This window comes from Monodon monoceros, unplaced genomic scaffold (genome assembly GCF_005190385.1).
Source record: "Monodon monoceros isolate NGI ecotype Baffin Bay Population unplaced genomic scaffold, NGI_Narwhal_1 Super_Scaffold_13, whole genome shotgun sequence".
Taxonomy (NCBI): Eukaryota; Metazoa; Chordata; class Mammalia; order Artiodactyla; family Monodontidae; genus Monodon; species Monodon monoceros.
Window position 1 is genome coordinate 22590629 of NW_021703769.1, and position 11561 is coordinate 22602189.

General features: G+C 51.9%; 1 pseudogene; it reads right to left on the reverse strand.

The window, feature by feature from the left end:
• Window positions 1-6160: 6160 nt before the first annotated feature.
• On the reverse strand, window positions 6161-8346 carry LOC114894255 (annotated as a pseudogene).
• Between the last annotated feature and the right edge of the window lie 3215 nt (window positions 8347-11561).

Here is an 11561-nt window from a genome sequence, read left to right on the forward strand (position 1 = left end):
AGCATGAGGACGGAGCAATCTTCCAGCCAAGTCCTAAGTGTCATCTTTTTTTTTTTTAACATCTTTATTGGAGTATAATTGCTTTACAGTGGTGTGTTAGTTTCTGCTTTATAACAAAGTGAATCAGCTATACGTATACATATATCCCCATATCCCCTCCCCCTTGCGTCTCCCTCCCTCCCTCTCTGTCCCACCCCTCTAGGTGGTCACAAAGCACCGAGCTGATCTCCCTGTGCTATGTGGCTGCTTCCCACTAGCTATCTATTTTACATTTGGTAGTGTATATATGTCCGTGCCACTCTCTCACTTCGTCCCAGCTTACCCTTCCCCCTCCCTGTGTCCTCAAGTCCATTCTCTACCTCTGCGTCTTTATTCCTGTCCTGCCCCTAGGTTCTTCAGAACCATTTTTTAAAAATTTCTTTAGATTCCATATATATGTGTTAGCATACGGTATTTGCTTTTCTCTTTCTGACTTACTTCACCCTGTATGACAGACTAGGTCCATCCACCTCACTACAAATAACTCAATTTCGTTTCTTTTTATGCTGAGTAATTTGTATTTAATTTTTGATAGTTTGATTAATATGTCTTGGCGTGTTTCTCCTTGGATTTATCCTGTATGGGACTCTCTGTGCTTCCTGGACTTGACTATTTCCTTTCCCATATTAGGGAAGTTTTCAACTATAATATCTTCAAATATTTTCTCAGTCCCTTTCTTTTTCTCTTCTTCTGGGACCCCTATAATTCGAATGTTGGTGTGTTTAATGTTGTCCCAGAGGTCTCTGAGACTGTCCTCAGTTCTTTTCATTCTTTTTTCTTTATTCTGCTCTGCAGTAGTTATTTCCAATATTTCATCTTCCAGGTCACTTATCCGTTCTTCTGCCTCAGTTATTCTGCTATTGATCCCTTCTAGAGTATTTTTAATTTCATTTATTGTGTTGTTCATCATTGTCTGTTTGCTCTGTAGTTCTTCTAGGTCCTTGTTAAATGTTTCTTGTATTTTCTCCATTCTATTTCCAAGATTTTGGATCATCTTTACTATCATTATTCTGAATTCCTTTTCAGGTAGACTGCCTATTTCCTCTTCATTTGTTTGGTCTGGTGAGTTTTTACCTTGCTCCTTCATCTGCTGTGTTTTTCTGTCTTCTCATTTTGTGTTTGGGGTGTCTTCTCTTACTGTGTTTGGGGTCTCCTTTTCTCAGGCTGCAGGTTCGTAGTTCCCGTTGTTTTTGGTGTCTGCCCCCCAGTGGCTAAGGATGGTTCAGTGGGTTGTGTAGGCTTCCTGGTGGAGTGGACTGGTGCCTGTGTTCTGGTGGATGAGGCTGGATCTTGTCTTTCTGGTGGGCAGGACCACGTCTGGTGGTGTGTTTTGGGGTGTCTGTGACCTTATCATGATTTTAGGCAGCCTCTCTGCTAATGGGTGCGGTTGTGTTCCTGTCTTGCTAGTTGTTGGGCATAGAGTGTCCAGCACTGTAGCTTGCTGGTCGTTGAGTGGAGCTGGGTCTTAGCGCTGAGATGGAGATCTCTGGGAGAGCTCTCGCCGATTGATATTATGTAGAGCCGGGAGGTCTCTGGTGGACCAATGTCCTGAACTCGGCTCTCCCACCTCAGAGGCACAGGCCTGACACCGGCCGGAGCACCAAGACCCTGTCAGCCACACGGCTTTTCACTCGCTTTAACACAATGCTGACTTGACTCAGACTCAGATCCCCTCCTGGGGCTACACGCGCCTCTGGGCGACGCCAGATGGCAGAGCTCCTGGTCTCCTCGCCTCCTTCACGGTGGTCTTTCCGGATGCAGCCCGGCGAGGGTTGCGGTCAGCTCCTTTGTCCGAGGGAAACCGTTCACGCCAGAAGCTTACCGACTCTCGGGCCCCGTGTTTAGTGTGGGCAGCTGTGCCCAGAGGCCCATCTTCGGCTCAGAGGCACCAGCGTCCTAAGTGTCACTCTGATTGGACTTGCTTTTGTCATATGCCCATCCAGGAACCAGTCACTGTGCCTGGGGGATGGAAAACACTGATTGGCTAAGCCTGGGTCATGTGCTCTATCCCTGAGTGGGGGCGGTAGAGTCAGTTTCTGGGAAACCACGTGGCCTCCCAGTGAAAATCAGGGTCTGGCAGGATGGTGGAAAAAAGGGAGGAATGCAAGAAAAGCAAAAGTATATGCCCCTCCAAAGACTTGTACGTGAATATACATAGCAGCGTTATTCATAATAGCCCCAAATCCAAATTCCCATCAAGCAGTGAACAGATAAACAAAATGTCATATATCCATAAGATGAATACCAGTCAGCACTAAAAGGGAAAGAAGTACCGATATATGCAACAACCTAGATGAACATAAAAAACAATACGCTGCGTGGAGGAAGTTAGACACAAAGACTCCATATTATGTTTCCACTTATAGGAACCTTCTAGAAAAGGTAAAACTAGAAAACAGATCAGTGGCTGCCTGGGGCCTGGGATGGGAGTGAGGATTGACTGCAAATGTGCACAAGGGGATTTGGGATTGTGGTAACTGTCGCACACTGTAAGTTTATTAAATCTCATCCAAATGAATAACATAAGTAAACTTTAGGGTATGTAAATTATACCTCAATAAAGCTGTTTTTAAAAAAGGCTGATGGGGGCAAAGAGGATGCTATGGCTATTAGGGTCCACGCAGAGAACGATGGTGCCACTCACGAATCAGGGGACAGAGAGGCAAGGGCAGGCTTGAGGGCAAATGCTGAGGTCCCTCTGGACAGGCTGAGCAGGAGGTGCTTCTGGGACATCGGGAGTGCCATCCAGCAGAGCTCCGGGTAAAGGGCAGGGATGGAGCTGGGGGTCTGGGGGATGGTGGGTGTTCAGAAGGACACTGAAGCGGTGGCAGTGGATGAGTCCCCCCGAAAGGGTGTGGTCTGAGAAGAGAAGGCTGCCATGATAGAGCCCTGAGAAGCAGAAACATCTCGTGAACCAACAGAGGAAGGGAAACCGGCAAAAGCATGAGATACTTTGATAGCCAGAGAAGCTAGCAGAGGTCCCAGTCAGGGCACGTGCCAATGCCCAGAGCATAACGACCATGGAAGGGTGAGATGGGATCCAGGCTGCAGTGGGTGAGGAATACAAGGGGTCGGTGAGCATAGTCAACACCGCTGAGCAGCTCAGCTGGCGAGGGAAGGAGGAAGCGGGGTGGCTGGGGGCAGGGCGGAAACCAAAGGCAGAAGCAGTGGGCACAGTCCACACTCTTGATAGGTGTGGCTGGCAAGAGGAGGAGACAGGAGGTGTGGGGCAGCTGCAGCCACTCCAAGCTCCATGACACTCCTGGAACCGGGCCACCTGCCCGTCGCCCACGCCGCCACGCCCCATCAGGCCACCCCAGCTACTCACGCTGGGGAGACACGGCTCTTGCTGGGGCTGGCTCCCAACCTGTCCTGGCCGCTGTCCGCTGACCAGCAGTGTGGCTGCATCTCAAGTGTGGCCAGGCTGGACATGGAGGTGACGGCATTTAAAGGAGCAGAGGATGGCTCTCGGGCATTGCTCCGACCTTTTCTCCAGACCACACCCACAGGGTCCTGGCCCTCGAAGACAAATTCTGGGAGTGCTTTGTGTGACAGCTTTGTGTGAAATGTCAAGTGGGAGGGAATTCCCTGGTGGTCCAGTGGTTAGGACTCAGCGCTTCCACTGCCATGGCCCGGGTTCAGTCCCTGGTCAGGGAACTAAGATCCCACAAGCCGTGCTACAGCCAAATAAATAAAGAAATAAATAGAGGGTTAAAAAAAAAAAAAAGAAATGTCAAGTGGGAGAACCTTCTCGACACTACCTTCACTTTAGGTCTGGGCATCACCCCCCCCCCACCTGATAACCCAGATGCCCATCAGCCCGGGGGGCATGAGACTGGTACCGGTCAGCCTATTTTTCCAATTCTACACACAGCTATCAGTTGGCTCCTCCCCACAGCCCTGACAGGTTGTCATCATCACATCCATCTGGCTGACAAGGAGAATGAGACTCAGAGAGGTTGAGTGGCTCAGCTAAGGTCACACAGCAAGTGAGTAGCACAAATGGGTTTGGCACCCAGGTCAACCTGCCTCAAGAGCCTGCTCCCTTTCCCCCACTGACCCTTGACAAAGGGTGTGGAAAACAAAAGAGGACGGCAGGAGGGGTAGGGGAGGGGAGGTCGGAGTTCTGAATGGCAAAGTGGTGAACCAGGCTGGAGCCCCAGTTCTGCCCCAGCTCCTGGGGCCAGGGTGAGTCACTCTCCCACACAAGGCCTCAGTTTCCCTAGCTGTACAATGAGCTCTTAGGTCCCTTGTGGCTGCCACATGCTGAGTTCTGTGACCAGGTGCTTATCGGAGACACTTCTGCCCTTTATGGTAGAAACAAAAAAACGCCCCTGGGAAGGTTAGCAGCAGGGAAAGGCCATGGTGGGGGGAAAGGGGTCTCCTCTACCAGGCCAGGCCCTGGAGGAGCTGCACCCAGGGAATATGGTCAAGCCCAGCCTATATGCTGGCTCAGCACTTCACTGGGACAAAGGTCCAGCCTGATATCATTGTGCCTCTTGCAGGAGCTGCCCCGTCTCAGTCACCCCAGCAGGACCTGCCACGACTTTGCATGAGTCTCTCCTTTCAGCTGTGGCCTCCCTGTCTGCAATCCTCCAGCGAAGGAGCTCTCCAGGCCACCTTTCTCCCCACCCTCAGCTCCCCTGCCCACCCCTCCTCCCTGCTTCCACAACTGCAGGCCCTCTGGAGCCTCATGGCTGCCCTAGTGTCTCCATGGGCGATGCCTGAAGTCAGAGAGTCAAGACCTTCCAAAAGGAATCAGAGTCCCAGAGAGGGTAGGTGCCTAAGCAAGGCCACACAGCAGACACGGGGGGCCAGCATGGAACCTGGGCCTCCTGACCACTCAGCTCATTTCTGTGGCCCCTTCCAATGGTTTTTATGATAGAAAATATTTTATTCTTCTTTATGTCTTTGTGTTATGTTTATAACTCAGACCCACATCCTGATTTTCAGTTCACCAGACATATTTACAGTCACTCAAATGCTACTCCCTGAAGTGACCATGGCTCAGTCCCCTTTCTGCCCACACATGTGACCTCACCCAGCCTTGTGGCTTTTATCACCCTCTCTCTCTCTGCCCCTCCCTCCTCCTCTTCCGTCCTCCTATTCTCTCTCTCCTCCCATTCAATCCATCAGGAAATCGTGTTGTCCCTACCTCCAAGACATCTCCAGAATCCAACCACCCCTTGCCACCTCCACCTCTGCCACCTGGTCCCACCCACCATCGTCTCTCTCCTGGATTAGAGCTGTAGCCTCCCCCTGGCCTCCCTGCCTCCACCCTTGATCCCTTCAGCCTGGTCTCCACACAGTAGCCAGAGGATCCTGTTAAGATGCAAGTCTCTGCTCAAAGCCCTCAGGGCTCTCACCTCACTAGTAGTGAAAAGACAAAGACCATGCCTTGGCTTATAGGGCCAAACACATCTGGCCTCCATGTGCCCTCTGACCTCACCTCCTACCACTCTCCCCATCACGTACCCTCTGTTCCCCCTATACTGGCCTCCCAGCTGTTGTTCTGTCACAATCCACTCCCACCCCAGGCCCTCTGCACTTGCTGTTTCCACCACCCGGAGCGCTGCTCCTTGGATATCCACATGACTCCCACCCTCCCTCATTTATTTGAAGTCTCTGCCAAAAGTCACCTCCTGAGAGGCCATCCTGGACCTGGACCCCCCTGTCTAACCATGCTCTCACTCTCTGTCCCTTTGCCCTGCTTTATAGCATATGCAACACCACCCGGATTCTAGTACCTCATATGTACTGGTTGGTTCGATGAGTCCCATCCCGAAAGTAAGCCCAGCAGGGAAGACACTATCTCTTTTCCTTACTGATGTATCTGGAGCCCCCAGCCCAGTGGCTGGGACATAGAAGATGCTCAATAAATACTTATTGAGCAAATGACAGGATGAGCCCTAGCACCTGCCCTAATGTCTTTTTTTTTTTTTTTTGCAGCACGAATATCAGTCATTTATTGACATTAACGTTATGAACACATAATGGAAAAATGCTCCTCAAAAGAGGAAGGTGAACTTTGACTGTCAATAGGACAAAGCTGTCTTCAAAAGATAGAGAGGTGGAAACTAGGTTCACAGTTGGGTTTCGAGTCCCTGAGGATGGAGCTCGTCTATGTATGTGCATCCACAGGCACAAGGTGTCTGAGGAGGAGGCTCAGGAATGTCTCCAGCTGCTTCTTTGATCTGTAAGCGATTAGTCCTCCCTTGTTGGCCCACTGGTCCACTCCAGCAGCGCCTCTGTTTCCCACGTGGTACACCAACTGTGGTAAGTCAAGCCGCGAGTTGGGGTTTCTTTCCAAGCACTCTTTTAAGCCCACCATTCCCCCACCCGTGGCCCTGAGGATGGCGTGAGCAGCACAGAGTCCCACTTGAACGTGGTATCTTCTGAGAAGATGTAAATGTCAACAAGGCCGAGGACAACACAGAGGCTCTTGTAACCAGCCCCAGCTGCACGGAATACGTGATCTCCACACACACGTGACAGTGCGGCCTTGATGGTCTCCTTTTCACTTGTACTAATGACATCTGAGAATGGGTGGGAGCATTCCGCCTCAGAGCTGGGGTTTTGGGTCACTTGGCTCTGCGTTTCACTGCTGTTTCTTGTAGAGACGGGAGGCAGAAATGAATGGATATTGGTCCCCATGTAAGAAAGGCCCCAGTTGCACTGTCCTTTCCACCTGAGGGCGTTTAGGTCTTGTGATACAAAAGGTTGGTTGATGACTCCCATCAGGGGCACCCCTGTCTGTATGTCACAGACACCAATTAAAATAGTGACACACTGAAGTCCACTGGGGAAGATTCCTTGGTTGGATTTAATGTCAGCAGAACCTTTTATATACTGATAAGTTGAATCTATAGGATCCACCCAAACTCCCAAAGTGTCCTGCGGAATGTTGATCTCTATTGCATCCAGAGCTGGGTCACTAAAGACAACGTCCTGATGTACAACCTTGGCTAATGTTTCAGATGCCAACTTGTTACCATTAAGGACTTTGTTGAGAAGATCTACTGTTTCTTCCACTGTTGGACAAAGTCTCATGATAATCTTTTCCCCCAAAGCATTGGTAAACTCATTGGATTCTTCTCCAAAAATTTTTTTTCCCAAGCCTGGAAACTTGTTCTCCATATTCTGTTTTATAGCTTCCTGTACCAGTACACCAGCCAGGGGCTTGAAATCAACTGCAAACTTCTTGTTCTTTTCTCCCTCTTTCTTTTCTTCTATCAGCAGCTGGAAGAGGGCTTGCACGCCCGGGCAATGTTGGCAGCTTTCTCAGAGACACAGAGCAGCTCCCGGAGGATACCTGACGTTTCTGAACCTGGCTTTTCAGTTGCAGCGTCTGGTGGAATCGGCACCCACCCTCCAGGCCATCAGCTTAAGCAATATTAAATAACATTTTCCTTTGGTCATTTGAATTTAATCCTGTGCAATTTGTTACAACTCTCATTCGCATCAAGGGAAACCTAACCCTCATCGCTCTTCCGGAGAGGCGATGGGTGCGTGCTGGTCGCCCAGCCTGGGGACCCGGATCCGAGCAGGAAGGGAGGCTGCGGCGCCGAGGCGAGGGGGCGCAAAGAGGAAAGCGTAACCTAAGCCAGGATGCGGAGCCCGCTGCCCTAATGTCTTGCAGGGCATCTGCCATTTACAGCATCATTACAATGACATGCCAGGTCCTGCCAACGGGCAGAGCTGACACGAAGATAAGGGTAATCCCAGCAGCAGCAGGTGCTACTCGCTCCTCTGTGCCAATGTAATCGGGTCTCCCCAACTCTGCGAACCCTCTTCCATTATCCCCATTTTACAGAGGGAACTGTAGGCTCTGAGAGGCAAAATGACTTGCCTGAGGTCAGAGAGGCAGCATGCATTAGAGTTGGCATTAAAATCTAGATCTGTTCGGCCCACAGACACCCCACCACAACTCTAGCTTCCCTGGCCTGGCATCTGACCCCTCAGGTCTTCAGGGTTCCTGAGTTAGGGGCGCATGATGCTGCCAGGTGACAGGTAGGGTGAAGTCACCCTGATGGGAACAGTGCCCCCCTCTCCCCGCCAGACCAGCCTCTGGAGGCAGCAGAGGCCTCACGCCCAGGCATCAGTGACTACATCCCTCTCTGGCCTCTCCAAAGGGGAGACAGAGCCCTCAGCACACGTCACCTCCCTGCCATCTGCTGCTGGGACGCACTGAGTAATCACCTACTGTGTGCAGAGGTCTGTGCTGACACCGTGGGAACAAAAGGGTGTCGTCACCCACTCCCTCCCCACCTGCTGGTACTGCGGGCAAGCAAGCCCCTTGTCAGCCATCATATCATCTGATCTCCCCATAGAAATAACAGCTGAGTAATATCAGGCCCATTTTACAGGCCAAGAAAGTGAGGCCCACATTTTGTCAAGCACCTGCCAATCCAGGTCTCTGAAGAAGCTGAATTCTGAGTCTCAGAAGGGTCAGGACGGGGCAGGTGCTGGCATGAAGAGAGAATGTCCCCAGGGCCAGGATGATGGCTGAGATCGCAGGAGGCCACCCCCACTGCCCTGCCCAGGAGGGACTGTCTTCACCACAACCCAGGCACTTGCTCAAGTCCCACAGCCCCGAGAAACTCATCCACTACCTCGTCTCTGCCCCCCACCATCCACAGGGGAACTGCCTCTCCAGCACATAAGAAACTGGTCCAAGGGTGGGATGGAGCCAGCCAGGCCCAAGGTCAAATCGAGCAAGGGGGACAAACCAGGCTGTGCACATGCCAACGGCCTGCCTCCCTGTGCAGATCACTTCCCTGTCCCCAGGCACCTCCTTCAGAGACACAGCTGGGGAAATCACGCAGCCGCCCAGGACTCCCATGCTGAAAATATGGCAACTGTGAGATGCTGACACTCTTGTTCGCTTGGGGATGGGGGGCTGGCATGAGCACCACTGTGCCCGTTGGGGCTGCTCCTCCAGGGGCAGGAAAGTGGGGCTAGGGCGGGGAGGATGTCGGTATGAGGAAGGCAGCCATCTCCTGGGGATACCGGAGATGCTGCTCTCCCAGAAGCACCTTAGGGAATTAAGCTTCCCAAGAAATAGCAATTATTGATAGATGCAATGACTGTATAATTTATCTTCCAAACCAACAGCTTGTAAGATTGAAAGGGAAGCTGTTAATAATTACTCCAGAACTGACCTGCGAATGGGCACATTAATTACTGAACACCTACTATGTGCCCGCGTGAACCCTGGATACTTTGCGGGCATCATCAATCTTTATCCTCATAATGACCCATGAAAAGGCACTGCAGCCACACTGGCCTCCTCCCTGTTCCTCTGTCGTGTCTGAGTTCCCACCACGAGAGCCCTTGTCTTGGGCTAAAGTACTGAAAGGTCCTGTTACAAGACACACCCCCTCACTGCCAGGACCCCATTCCCACCATAATCAACCCATTTTCAGCCATTGTGACTTCCCATTTCATAGGGAACAGACTTCAAGGTCAGGGTATGGATGAGAAAGGGGAGAAAGTGAATGGGGAAGACCTGGGGCTGGGAAGGGGGATAATTGGGGTCAGGGGTTGAATAAATGGGTCCTAAGACCTTGTAGTGATGGAAGGAAGACAGAGAAAGGAAGTGAAAGGACTTGGATAAGGTGCAGCCTTCGAGGTCCTTGGTGAGCCACATAAACCCCACCCACTTCTCTGAATACATCATCTACTAGCTCATCCCACACCACACACCAGGCACAACCTGTTTTTCCCGCCTCCACCACTTTGCGTGTGCTGCTCCCCCATCCATGATTCCATCTGCCAATCTCAGCTGGGCAACATCCTCCCCACTCTTCAAGGCCTGCTTGAAACACCACTGCCTCCAGGAGGCCTTCCCTGATGGCTGCTCTTTAAGGTTTACCCCCCCTCCCCTGGGCTCAGCACCTTGTTCAGGCTTCCAGTGTCTGTGGAGCGAGGCCCGAGGTCCTGCTAAGGGTGAACAGGGCTGCCTCAGCAGCCCACCAGCCCGTGCTTGCAGGGCAGTTCATCATTGAACCCCTCTAGGCAGCCACAACAGTCTCCCACCAGCGATGACAAGCGTGGGGTGCTCATAATGATGCAGACCCTGGACTCTGCCCACAGAGGTTCAGATCCCAGGAATCTCGATGGGGCCAGGAATCTGAAGTGTCAAGTCTCTCCAAGGGATTTCAGTATGTGCTAAATTTCAAGGCCCTCTAACAAGGCAGGTGAGGAGTAAATATCTGGTGGAATGAGAAACGTCTGCCCCTGGTGTCCTGAAGGAAAGCCCTCATGAAGTGCCTGCAAACTAGTAACAAAGACAACAGCTGACATTGGCTGGCGCTTGCTACCCACAAGGCTCAGTGCTCCTACCAACGGAGCAAACGTGCAAAGCAACCCCGTGAGGCAGGTGCCATCGTTCTCCCCATCTCACAGATGAGGAAACTGAGGCTCACAGAGAAGTGACCTGCCTGAGGTCTCAAACCTGGTAAGTGGCAGAGCTAGGATCTGAACCCAGGACAACTGACCCCAGAGTCTACACCATGGTGACCACTGTGGTGTGCACTGGCCCTGGGATATGGCCACGAACAAATGACCCTGGCCCCAGTTTGCCTGCCCGCAGGGAAGAAACACCAAACACGCAAAAACACATACTTTTAAATTATGGCACGTATGAGGAAGGAAAGGAATCAATGCTTCCAGAAGACAACTGCAGGAGGACTTACTGCAGATCTCCCTGATGATTGCCCTTTGCCTCAATTTTCTCATCTATATAATGGAGGAGTGGGGCCAGCTGATCCCTGGAAACCTTCCAGCTAGCACATCCCAGGAATCCAGCTTTCCTTCCTCTGGGCCTTGGTTTCCCCATCTATACAGTGGGCTGGAGGGAGAGCTGAGTCAGTGGCGACCCCTTCAAACTCAGCTCCTGGGTTTCCCAAGGCCAAGTCACCCTGAGTTTCCTAGAGCCAGGTCTTCAGGTGTGCAACCGCCACCTGTTGCCATGGTAACGCTAGAGCCTAGGATGGGCATGCAGTGATGCTGGGACCTGGAAGTGGCGCCCTGGCTCCTTCCCTTCTAGGAAGGCGAGCCTCTGTATCCAGTGGACTCATTGAGCCAGGGGAAGGGGTGGACCCTTGGCTCTGCTGGCTCATCCAGAGCCCTGCTATCTCCATATGGTGAGGATGAGGGTCCCACCCCGCTGAAGACGACCTGCCATCCAGGGCCCCAGCCACAGCTGAGAGCCATTTCGTTCTTCTCAGGGCCCGGTGGTCACTGGGCTCTATCCGTGGTGCTGAAACCCCAGCAGCTCTCCTAAGACAGGGTTCCCTTTGGCAAACACTTCCAGGAGCTGACTCTGCTGGGGTTTGGGAATTCAAGAAGGAAGACTAGTACCTGGGGACAGCCAGGGAGCCATGGCCAGTCAGGCTCCACACTTCCCAGCAGTGTCATCTCAGGATGGCCCTTTGCCTCTCTGTGCCTCAGTTCCGTCAATGTAAACTGGGGACAATAAGCATTCTGACCTCATGGGTTTGCAGTGAAGAGTGAACGCA